We start from the raw sequence: 12153 nt of genomic DNA, 5'->3' as shown, positions 1-12153 counted from the left end.
AGACTAGAAAGAGAAAAAAAAAGGAGACAGATGGGTAAAAGGGAAGGAAGAACGTGTTGGAAGCATAATTATGAGTGAGACCAATTTGAAACTCAAAGTTCAAGGTAAAGAGGATCGGCAAAGGAGGGAGTAAGGGTCTACTGTGGTTTCGTCTCGCTTCTCATGTCTAGTCTTATACACAATGCGAAGACTAGACCAGTAAAAACACAGTAATTTGCAGAGTTTTGCTTACTTGTCATTGGCACTCGAAACTCCAAGCAGATCCCTGACTAGAACTGGAGACATAGTCTGACGTTTTTTCAATGACAGATCGAGATACCAGAGGACAATTCCTTTATTGAGGTACTTAGCTGGCATGACGAAGTTCCTGGTGACTCTTAGACACCACCCCACTCCTTTCCTCAGACCCTCCAACCCACAGGTGTTGGGTTGGAGCCCAACATAAAAGCCTTCCCATTTATATACACAATTTGGAAGATTACAAAAGACACTCTTATACTCTGTTACATGTAAGTCCTAAAACAAGCCCAAGAGGTGATGGTCTCAAATTCCCCACAAGGAAACCAAGACTCTGCAGGAGTGAGTGATCTCCCCAAAGTCATCTTCCATGCCAGCCAGCAGACGTGTGTTCTCAGCTCCTTCCGATTGCTTTTTCCCCAGCTCAATGCCCCAGCAAACTTCACACTCTAGGTTTCCTATCCTGCTGCTTCAAGGCAGGTGTAGCCAATGGGAGTCCGTGATCTGACCCTGGAGGAGAGAATGGGAGAGGCCAGGTGTTCCTTCTGTTCTTTCTGCCTCTAGAGGCAAAACTAGCAGTTGCCTTGTGTGCTGGGTACCTCTAGGTCCTGCCAAATAACTTGCCTTTCTGAATCTGGTAACAAGGTCTCCTGTGTTCCTCCAGGCTCAAGATCAAGAACATCTCTCTGTTGTTAATCTTGGTAGTGCCCAAGCTCCCATTTCTATTCTTAGTTTTCCTGTCACACGTACATGTGATTCTGCAGATGGGATTCCTCCTACCTTTTCCATGGCACGTATGTGCCCAGCCTTCCAAATGGGCACCTGATCTAGAGGGTAGTAGTGAGCCCTGTGGATAACTGAATGAGCACTTAGGTACTCAGAAGAGTGTGGAACTCTGGACAAAGTTCTAAATGGGATGGAGAGGGAAATAGTAAGACTTCATCATGCCATAAATGTATTTTTAGAGTTTTTCATTTAATATATCTGTGCCTAGCCAAAGATAACTAAAACTAAAGAAGAGGAAGTAAAGGAATAAATGGAGATACCCTGTCCAATTTCTTAGGGTGAAGTACCTAGACGCTGTATTCCTGGTTGAGGTATCACTATAACGACCCAATGTAAGTACAGTAGAAACAGACCAAGATGATGTACCAGATGTGTGTCTTTACACACACACACACACACACACACACACACACACACGACACTGTTAAACAGCGTGTCTGGTGGGGACTTTTGCCTGAAGCTACTCAGCTCTCCCTTTCCATAGCGCAGCTCTAGCCCAGCGTCTGGCATATAGAACGCCCCAGCAAATGTTTGTTACCTAATACGTTTGTTTGGCAAAGGAAGCCAGGGTGACTGTTTAGCTTATGCCATGTCTCTAAATATCAGTTGGACATAGGAAACGCAGGTCCTCCTAGCCTAAAGCCACTCTCCCACCCCATACCCAGCCACACAGTGACTTCCATGGCGCTGGTCTAACTCTGAGCTCATTGTAGTCATTTTGGACAGGAAGATATTACTTAGTGAAAATGGGCAAAATTATAGCCATCTAAAAAAATGAGAAGTGGATGAGCCCTGTGTGGAAGACACAGGAAAAACATAACATTTTTCTAAAGAATAAAACATTTTTTAGAATTACTTCAGTGTCTACGTTTCTGCAGTGGTCAAAAGAATTGTGCAGTGCCCGGGGCTCAGGAGGCCTCACTGTGAGCCTTCATGTTGCTGTTGACCTAGTGTGTGTTTTCTTACTCACAAAAAGAGAGGGTAAGACGGAAGGATCCAATAGCTCCTCAGCCACTGGAGAAGCAGGTTCCATTTTATTGTCCTATCAGATGAGACCTCCCCTACGTGATGCCCAGCTTGCCTTCCTGGCCCATCAGCTCCCCTTATCACCTCACTTGCTGCCCTTCTTTCTGTCCCATCTGCCAGCAAGCTGCTCGCAAGTCTCGGGGTTAAACTTTGGATCTGATGCATCCCCTGAAACGTTCCGGGTTGACAGTTAGCTCTTCGGCTCAGCGATGCTCTCAGGGTCAGTCATGGCCCGAAGCCTCTGACACTATGGACCATCATACGTCTCTCCCATCTGAGCTTAAGTTTCTTGGGTGTCTTGTCTCAGGAATAGAGAGCTGAACAACATCCTTGGTCCTTGCAATCATTTTCCCTCAATTTCTTTTCTTTCCCTGTTTGTGGCTTCAGTTTTTCCTTTCTTCTCTCTCCTTAGTTGACAAGACCCCTTGTCATTAGGAAGCCTTATCGAAGTCTGGCTAAAAGAGCAGACTTCGAAGCCAGAGTGATGGCTCCCAGTCCTGGGTCAGGAGTTTTCTAGCTGTGTGAGATGGGCATGCTGCTCCCTGGCAGTGGGAGGCCTTTGCCTGGGGCTGTGCTTCCATTCGTCCTTAATTCATTCAGCTATAGAGTGTTAGCAGTAATAGTGTTTACTGTAAACCTTCTAGGCTGACATACAGAGAACGCTTTCTTCCATCTTCTCCGCTAGGCATAGACAGAACTGGCTGGCAGTGGAATAACTCTTACGGGAATCACTAATAAGAATGAATGGAGACAGCATGCCACTATGGTGTGTGTGTGTGTGTGTGTGTGTGTGTACATGTATGTACACATGCAGATATGCGTGCATATTTTCCTATTAAACAGTGGGAGTCCTTCCATTATTACTTTAAACCTCTATAGTCTTGGTCATCTAGCCTCTAGCATAGAGACTGATATTGCAGGCACCGGTGTGCTGACATTTAATCCTGGCAGAGATTAAATTATGTAAGACACTCTGTGCCTAAAGCAGTAGGAGTCGCATAGAGAGTCTCCATGTGATGGCTGGGATCACTTTCCATCATCTGTGTTCTACAAAGGCTTTGTACTTCCTTGTCAGAGCAGAGTTATTATGTTGTCTTATCGTATTTTATGTGTACATCCTTGTTAGCTGTGAGCTAGTGGAGGATGGGGAACTGTGTGGACAGAATTGTGTTTTGTCTTATTTTGCAACCCTAGGCCTCAGCACCTCATGACTATATTTAGAAATAAGATTGGGATGAAGCTAGAAGGAGCCTGTAAAAGTGGTCCTCCATCCACACAGGCTATTGTTAGGATAAGAAGAGAGATATTGAAGGCGAGTATACACAGACAGATATATCAGTGCAGCAGCAACAGCAGGGCCACGGCACAGAAGCTCAGGAAACGAGCCCTGCTGATGCGCCCATCTTAGGTGCCCCCCTCCCCCACTGCCTCCTGCCTCCAGGGTGGTGAGAAAATAGGACCGTCTATTGTTTAAGCTACCTATCCTGATATATTTTGTTATGGTAGCCCATTAAACTAATGTTGGAACTAGACTTTTGTTTATTCATTCAGCAAACACTTAGGGAACACCTACAATGTCCTGATTTGTATAATGGGATGCATAAGACTGATAAAGCAGAGAAAGACATAAACAGCCTCTGCTCTCAGGAAGCTTCGAGTCTGGTGGGAGACACTGATAATCAGACGATGAGAAAAGCCAGGGTGGCTTGTGATGAGAAAGAGAGGATCATGTGCTCAGAGTGGGGTCAGGCGGTATCCATCTCTGACCCTGTGGCCATCAGTACTCATAGTCAATACTCTACAACGCTATTGACTTTTTACCAGAGGAGCTCTAGACTCTTTTATTGCTGTGACACAGTATCTGACATACACGGGGAAAAGGTTTATCCTACTTCATCATTTTGGATGCTTCCATTCATGATTGGATGGCTTACTTTATTGTTTTGGGCCCATGGTGAAGCAAATACTTCATGAGGGAAAACAATTCCCAGTACATTAGCTTGGAAGCCGGACAGAGCAGCAGGAAGGGAGCAGGGCAAGTTAACTTCTTTTTGTGCCCCCTTCCCACAACCACCCACTCCCCCTAAGTAGGCCCCACGTTCCACAATCTCACAACTTCTCAGGAGTCTACTGAATCCTAAATTCATTAAATGAATTAAAACACTGCTTAAGTCAGAGCCCTTGTGAGCCAATCACATCTGAAATACAGCAATCCACACAGACACCCAGAGGTGTGCTTTTTCTGTCTCCTAGGGATCACTCAGTTCAAGTCGGCAATCAAGACTTCTCATCATCACAGAAAGCGGTTGTGTCTCTGTTGTCTATGTGGGAATGCATCTTTGAGTTAAGGAAAGAGCTGAGGGGCAGGCTGCTGCGTGTAGACTGTCTAGGGCAAATGGGAACTAAGGCAGGAGAACAGCTGATAAATCACGTGGAGAGGAAGTGGGTTCTCTCTTCTGCCCTACCGCAAGCTGGCTGTGAACTGGGTCCACACCCTTCCCCTCTCTGGACCTTCATTTCCTCATCTCCAAAAATAAAGAGGTGGAGGTATTTTATCTCTTAGGTCCGTTGTGGCTCTGTGAAGTCTTTTGTGAATTTAGCAATGCTGAGAGGAGGGGAAAAGGACAGAGAAAAAGGAGGGGATGGAAGAGACAGAAAGAAGATGGTTGACAAGCAAGGATGGAAAGCAAAAGAGAAAGAAGAAAGAGAGAACTAATGAACTCCAGTGGCTGGTGGGACCCGATTTGTGGTTTCCCACCTTCCTCATTTCCCCTAGCAACGATGTCAGCCCAGGTCTCTTAGCAACGATGGCAATCCAGGTCCCTTAGCAATGATGTCAGCCCAGGTCACTTAGCAACGATGTCCCGGGTCCCTTGACAACCATGGCAACCCAGGTCCCTTAGCAACGATGGTAGCCCAGATCCTCTGGTGATTCATGGACGTGATGGATCCAGCCATCTAAACCTTGGCCTGCACCAAGATATACAACCAAGCAAATTCTGCAAACCTTTTCTGCTCCAGTTTGATCACATGCACACCGGGCACAATGATATCAAAGCCACATGGATCCTGCGTGAATTAAATAGAATGTTGATTGTAACACCTTTCATACAGAACCTGGCACATGTACTTTTGCTAGTGTCAGCATAGGCAAAACGTAGGATTCTGATAAACTGAACTTTGAATTATTTTCCAGTGTCTGTGACTATACGCACTCACTAACCTGCTGTCTGTCCCAGAGCTGCGTGTGAATCCCATCAGGAATATGGTATATTCTTGTCTGTCCTGTGTTATTGAATATGAAGGAGTAAATTCTTTAGAGAGGATTTGGGGGAGCCATTGGGTATGATGCAGGCCCCTCTCTCCTTACAGTCCCATGTCAAAGCATGCTCTGTTCGCTATAGGTTATAGAAACCATGATTTTCTTCAGAAGTGTTGTTCATTCCGAAGGGTGAAGGGATCCTGAGTGCTCACAGAGAGGCATTTGCTCAGTAGGATTATAGAGGCAGTGCCTGGTTTTGAAAATGCAGAGAAGGGGTGAAGAGCTGGAAATTCATATTTCTCCGATTTGGGAGGCAAAGGTTGGGGTCAGGTTGTGGAAACATCAGAAGGAAATGGGCAGAGGCTGAATAGGATAGTGGGTCAGAGTCCTGACTGGAGGGGGTGGAACTCAAAGCTGAGGAGGTCAGAAGTCCCTTCTGTAGGCCAAGAGAAAGTTAGTCAGAGCCTCGCTGCCCTTTATTCGATTTGTTTCCTGTGTCTGTGTGAGTGCCTGCAGGTATGTAACTGTGCCGTGTGCACTCAGTTGCCATGGAGACCAGAAGAGGATGCTGGCTCCCTTGGAACTCAAGTTCCACATGGCTGTGAGCTGCCGGGTGGGTGCTGGGCCCTGAGCCATGGAGCCATCTCTCCAGCCCCACACTAGCATCCCACTTCAGATCGGCAAAGCCATAATCGTCTGTGCACAAACACGATGCAGAGTGATGAGGTTAAGGGTCGTGGAAGCAGCAGGGTGACGGCTGGTCATCATCACACTGCTGACTCCAGTGGAGTCACCTCGAACACCTAGGGTACCATCTCCCCAGACAAAGCACACATTCTCACAATACTTGAAAACAGGCTCCCCTAGGTAAAAGTCATCCATCCCCTGCAATCCGCCTTTGGTTCTCTAATTCTTACATTATAGCCCATTTCATACCTGGTGATGCAGCTTGATGAATGGATTTCATGCTCCACTGATGAGCCATGAGCCTTCCTTTTGGGTAAAAAAAAAATAATGATCTTGAAGAGTGGCTTCCAGATGAAGTACACAAAATAACTCATTTGGATATAATGAGAATATAGAACAGCTATTGGTAATGTTTTCTGTTTGTTTGTTTTGACCCTAGAATAGTCTCGCAGTCTTGAAAGGGTACTGGGCACAGTACATGCACATGCATGTATTTAGAGGCTCACTAATAAATCTTTACTGATAAAGTTACAAAGTTGAGAGGTTACAGCCTCAAATACCTCAATTGTGAGCTTAATCATTGGACAATCACTTATAGAGTGGCCTTCAGGGATTATAGTTCAAATCTCTGTATTTTAATTTGGACACCATGGTAGTTAATCTTGATTGCCGGTTGACTGGATTGAGGGATAACAAAGAGACTGGTAAAGCACACCTTCTGGTGTGTTGGTAAGGCCATTTCCTGAGACCGTTGACTTGTGGGACAGCAGCTGAGGGAGAAAAGCATCCTTGAATGCGGGTTATGCTAACCAGCCAGCCTGCCACCATGACGAATCCAAGTAGAAAGTGGAGGAGGTTGTCTTGCGCTTGCAAGCTCGGCTTTCTGAGCACATATGTTCAGTGCAGCTGCTGTAGCCCACATCAGACACCAGCCTCGTGAGCCTTTGACTGTGAGTATCAACTCCCTAGGCCTCTAGCCCTGGGCTGGGAGGTGCCTCATCAGTCCTTGTTTCAAGGAACTCAGCTTCAGAACTAAGCAGCTAGTTAGCGCTCCAGCTCTCCAGCGTGCAGACAGAATCACAGACAACTGGCAAAGCACATGATTCCTATGGGACTTCCAGTGCGAAATTTCTATTTTTGGATACTTGTATCTTTTCTAAAATCATGTAAACTTTTCAAATACAGGGGCCAATATGCACACATTCATCCACACATATATACACATGTGTATTCATACTGCGTAGTTGCTTCCATTCCTCTGAAGAGCTCTGGCAAGTACAGTTGCCTGTAGTCCAAAACCTTCTGCAGCAGAATCTCATTTTCTCCACATGTAAATGTCTCCCCCCCAGCCCGTGAAGAGCAGTGTCAGGCCCCCGTATGGTCTCCATCTTTGTTTGCTCTAGAACATTTTGGACAAGACTCAGGTCTCAGTTTTCTTAGAAAAGGGAGAGACGGTGTTTGCTGTCTCTGTATTCCCTTCAGCACGCGAAGCTCTTAGGTCTGCACTTTGAAATCCGTTAATCTGATGTCCCGGAGCATCTGTTGATTTCAACAGGGAAACTTTGGTGTGAAGATGATCAGGACCTGCCTCTGCTCTCCCTTGATTAGCTTCAGCCGTTCGTGCGCACCGGTATTGGTTTATCTTTCAAGGAAGAAGTTTTTAGACACACAACCACGAACCACAGATCTTTGGCTTCATGATGAGGTCATCATTCGAGTCAGCCAGACGGAAAGAAGCCACAGAAGGCATAGCGAGTTAAAAATGATTCTGTTGACTCTTCCTGGAACATGACTGAGTACCTCTTGCTGAGCTACTCACAGTCAGGAGCAGTTACTGTGAGAGTGAGAATGGCGTGGAAAGAGGGTGGATCAATTAGGGGGAAAATAATCAGTTTAAAAGCTTGTTTTATAACATGTGAAAATACCCTATAATGGTAAGTGGGAAAAGCAGCATACATATTTATATGCTAAAAAAAATTTAGCATAATCTAAATTTTTTAAATATATACTGTATATCACCTATCAAATACATTACAAAAACATACATTTTATGTATATGTATTTATATACATACACACACAGATACACACACCCAAATATACTATATTTATATGGAGAGAGAGAGAGAAAGAGTAAGAGAGATGACCTGGAAGAAAAAGGCAACATTCCTAATGTTAACAGAAACACTATTGAAAAAGAGTATTCAGAAGTATGACGGTTGTTTTCTTTGTTTCTTCATATGACCTTGTACTGTCAGATTTTCCTCAGTATGCATTCACTGACCCTGTCATTCAGCAAAGAATTCTTAGCATATTAAGGATGAGTCAACCATGTTCTAGACACTGGAGGTCAAATCAAGAGCAACGAGCCAAGCTCTCCAACGCAGTGAGTGGCACACATGAGAAGATGCCCAGTGACTGAGGACAGACAGACCATGCCTCCATCTTCCATGTATAGTGCCTTTGAGCTGAGACAAGAAGCCCGGAGAGCAGGGAGAGAGATGTTCCATCCAAGGGAGCATCAAGGTTTCCTTAAGACCTGGTCTTCAGGGAGCCAAAAGAAGTCCAAAGTAGTGAGATCCTAGTGTGCAGGGAGTAGTAGCCTAGACTGTGGGCACCAACTGTGTCAGGCCTCTAAGACCTGGGCTTCTGTGTGTGTGTGATGGGGCCACAGGAAGCATCCACATCTGGATTACAGACTGGGAGACATTTCAGTGCTGGAGGTAGAACGGGAACAAGGAACCCATTAGTAAAACCATTTCCCCCCAGTTTACAAGTTCAGTGATGTGTGTTTCTGCATCTGTAAAATGGGCAGATGATGAAAGGTAGTAATGTCTATGGAACCTTTAATATTAAAAAATGAGAACTCTCTTTATGTACCCTTGTCTGCCTCTTCTAAAAGCATGGAAACTCCTCGGACACCAAGCAACCTTCCCTCCCTTTCCTGTCCATCACACTGCCCTGCACCTTAGGCTCGGAGCGGTCAGGGTATCTGTGCTGGGACATGCCTGAATATACGGCTAGTTCTCAGGGTGAGATTTCTTTGTGAATTCACCTGCTGAGGTCTCCACGCTGAAGGCAACAGGGAGACAGAGAGAACTCTTTCTACAAAACCTGGCTTCTGCATTCCAGAAACTTCACATGCATACAACGGAAGAGGCAGCTGCCAAGAAAGAAAGTAGGGAGACAGAAATGTTGACTTTGAGAGACCCCGGAAAACCATGATCTTTGAGAGAGAGCCCACCTGGGAAAGAACAGAATTGGCCACTAGAAAGGAGCTCTAATTTTGTACAAAAGCACCTGTACCGGTCCCTTGGATACTGGGGGATGAGAAAGTGTGGGACTTGGCCTATTTATAGTTGGGGGAAATGAGGCACAAAGCAACAGCGTGACTCACAGGCCAAGGATTTCTGACTTCAGGGCCTCCTCTTGGCTAATGTGAAAACCAGACTCTACTTAGAGTCATGTTGAGAGGGGGAAGGCGTCTGCTCATGCCAAAGTGGCAAGGAAGACCAGGAGTAGGGTAGGCTGGGGATGAGGGGACAAGCATCCTCTGTAGAAATTGTGACAAATGCTTTGATACCTTAGCCAATGCTCCTGTAATCCAGGAAGGGCTGCAATGGGCCAGAGAGCTCATGCCGTGAGACAGAACAGATCAAACAAAAGAGTTAATCAAAACCGGAGTCAGCCAGATGATAATCCGTGTGGAGAGCATGCAAACTCAGTCAAAAATAGATCAGAGACACTTTCCCAAGAGACACAGAGCTCAGGGATCCTTGAGTGAAGAATGGGGGTAGGGTGAGAGTCGCACCCAGCAGACAGCAGATAAGCCACTGCTAGTGGACCCAGGACCAGGATTAACTGTTTTGTCCCATTCTGAGTCAGTTATCAGCATGTTTCCTCCCAGACAATCCTGGGGTTGGAGTCTTTACTATAGGAGCAAGGTCCCAAGAGCAGGCGCCAAAGTGACCTCAGAGCATCCGTGCACACGCTGGAGCACACACAGGTGCACACGCTGGAGTACACACTGCACTGGTGCACATGCTAGAGCACACGTTGGTGTACACACTGTTGCACATGCAGATGCACACGCTGGAGCACACGGTGTACGCACTGGTGCACGTGCTGGAGCACACGCAGGTGCACACATGAAGTGGTTTTGATTCACGAGGCTTCCCTTTGCAAAGTGGTGTGAATAGGTAGCATTCCTGGGAGATCTGCGGCTCCAAAGGCACAGCTCAAGGAAGCTGTCAGCAACTTTTTGTTTTACCACCAAGGAGGATTAAGGACTGTGATTGTGGCTGCAGACTTACTTGAGTCAAGGGTCTGAGTAACCTGTTCCCAAGTCCAGACACTTTCCACCCTGAAGAGAGATGTAGGTATTGTCATTCCAGTCTCTTATTTTTCACAAGGAAAACTCAGGTTTGTAAGCTTTCTCTAGGTCACAGAGTCCAGAAGAGGCAGAGATGGGATTTGAGCCATGTTGGAGTCCGTCATGTCCTGTGTCTCAGAAAGTGGATGATAAGGGTTCTCTCAAAGACCACAAAGATCAGTCTCACAATCCAGATACTTCTGCCCTCTTTCTTCTCTGCCAAGCGGAGGTCATAAGCTCTAGGTAACATCCGAAGTTGGTAAGCCCCTCCCAGAGGACCAGGGAGTGATCCAGGATGACCGGACTATAAAAAGGCCTAGAGGAGAGCACGGGTCATTGCTGTTGACCGACTGAGACCCCTGAGGAAGAAAAGTGCCTGCCGTACAGTTGTTAAGGAATGTATGAAGGGTAGGCACAGAAGGCAAGGATATAGGCCTCAGAAATCATATAGACGTGGAGTCTCTTTGTAAAGGAAGTTGCTGGTGGAGGCCCCTTTACACTGCATGTGAATGTCACCACAGTTGCAGAACTTCCTACACAGAGCGAGGACATCCTCTAGTGTCCTTGGCAGCACCCCATCTCTGACTTAGGAAGTCCCCGGAAACTTACTCATTACCTATCATACTGTTCCAGCTGTTAGAAAGGTCCAGACTTCACGTCGAATCAAGCACCTGCTTCCCGGATGTCTGCATCCCTTGAGAAACTGCCCTTTGGTTTATAGCAACCGAGTTCCATTTCCTCCTTACCCAGCAGCCCACTGGATGTATGAAGACAACTTTCAGTTTTTATATTGGCGTTCTCCGACGCGTGCTAAGCAGAGCAGCTTGTTTGCATGATGTTACTAGGTGTCCTTATAAAACAAACAGATAAAACCGACTCTATAAATAGCATCCTTGAGTAAGTCAGGTTAAACCAGGCCAGCCAGGTACACTTCCTGTAAGGGTCTCAGAGCTTTTATGATGTGACCAGAGCTTGGATTCCAAAAAGGAAAACAGGACAGGCTGTTCTCTAAACCTTTGACCTGGGAACCTCAATTTCCCCTAGTTTTCCCTTTGCTGGTTTCTGTAAGGACTCAGAGAAATGGCATTTGGAAAAGCCTTCTTCTGTATATCTAGATACTTGCTGTTTATTTACTTGTTCAGAGATTTTTTCTTGCCATTTTGATTTTTCTCTCCCAGGGCTATAAGATACCAGTATTGCATGTTCAGTTAACATTTTTCTTTTTCTTTTTTCTTCTTTTCTTTCCTTTCTCTTTCTTCCTTCTTCCATCCTTTTTTCTTCCTTCCTTTCTTCCTTCCTTCCTTCCTTCCTTCTTTCCTTCCTCCCTCCCTCTCTCCTTCGTTCCCTTCCCTCTCTACCCCCCTTTCTTTCTTTTTTTTTTTTTTTTTTTTTGGAGACAAAGTTTCTCCTGGATGTCCTGGAACTCCCTCTATAGACCAGACTGGCCTTGAACTCAGAGATCCACCTGCCTCTGCCTCCTGAGTGCTGGGGCTAAAGGTGTGCACCACCACCGCCTGGTGATCGGTTACCTTTGAATGTCATATAAACAGAAAATGTTCTGAAAACAAGTATGTATCACGTAACATTAAGGACAAATTTGCAAAATATCCGCAATCCATCTGAAATTCAGATTGAACTGGGTGGTCTCCATTTTAATTTGCTGAATCTGACATCCCTTGTCTTGAAAAAAAAAAAAAAAAAGACTCTCCTGCCCTCCTGCCAAATAGGATAGACCAGGACTGAGGCATTGAGGGCTTTCAGCCCCTTTCATCCTTGCTTTTCCT

At 45.8% G+C, this 12153-nt stretch overlaps 1 long non-coding RNA gene across 1 annotated transcript; it reads right to left on the bottom strand.

Annotated features, from left to right (window-relative positions):
* Nucleotides 1-401: 401 nt before the first annotated feature.
* LOC126511068 (uncharacterized) lies at nt 402-11031 on the bottom strand. Its single transcript, XR_007594599.1, has 3 exons — nt 9581-11031; nt 6248-7832; nt 402-747 (listed from the first exon to the last, which is right to left on the bottom strand). It is a non-coding gene; the product is annotated as an uncharacterized lncRNA (long non-coding RNA).
* Between the last annotated feature and the right edge of the window lie 1122 nt (nt 11032-12153).

The sequence above is a fragment of the Alexandromys fortis genome, unplaced genomic scaffold, assembly GCF_014885135.2.
Source record: "Alexandromys fortis isolate MF-2015 unplaced genomic scaffold, M_Fortis_MF-2015_v1.1 scaffold_94, whole genome shotgun sequence".
In the NCBI taxonomy this organism is placed as follows: Eukaryota; Metazoa; Chordata; class Mammalia; order Rodentia; family Cricetidae; genus Alexandromys; species Alexandromys fortis.
Note: the sequence above shows the minus strand (reverse complement) of the source record. Positions and strands in the feature narration are given on the sequence as shown.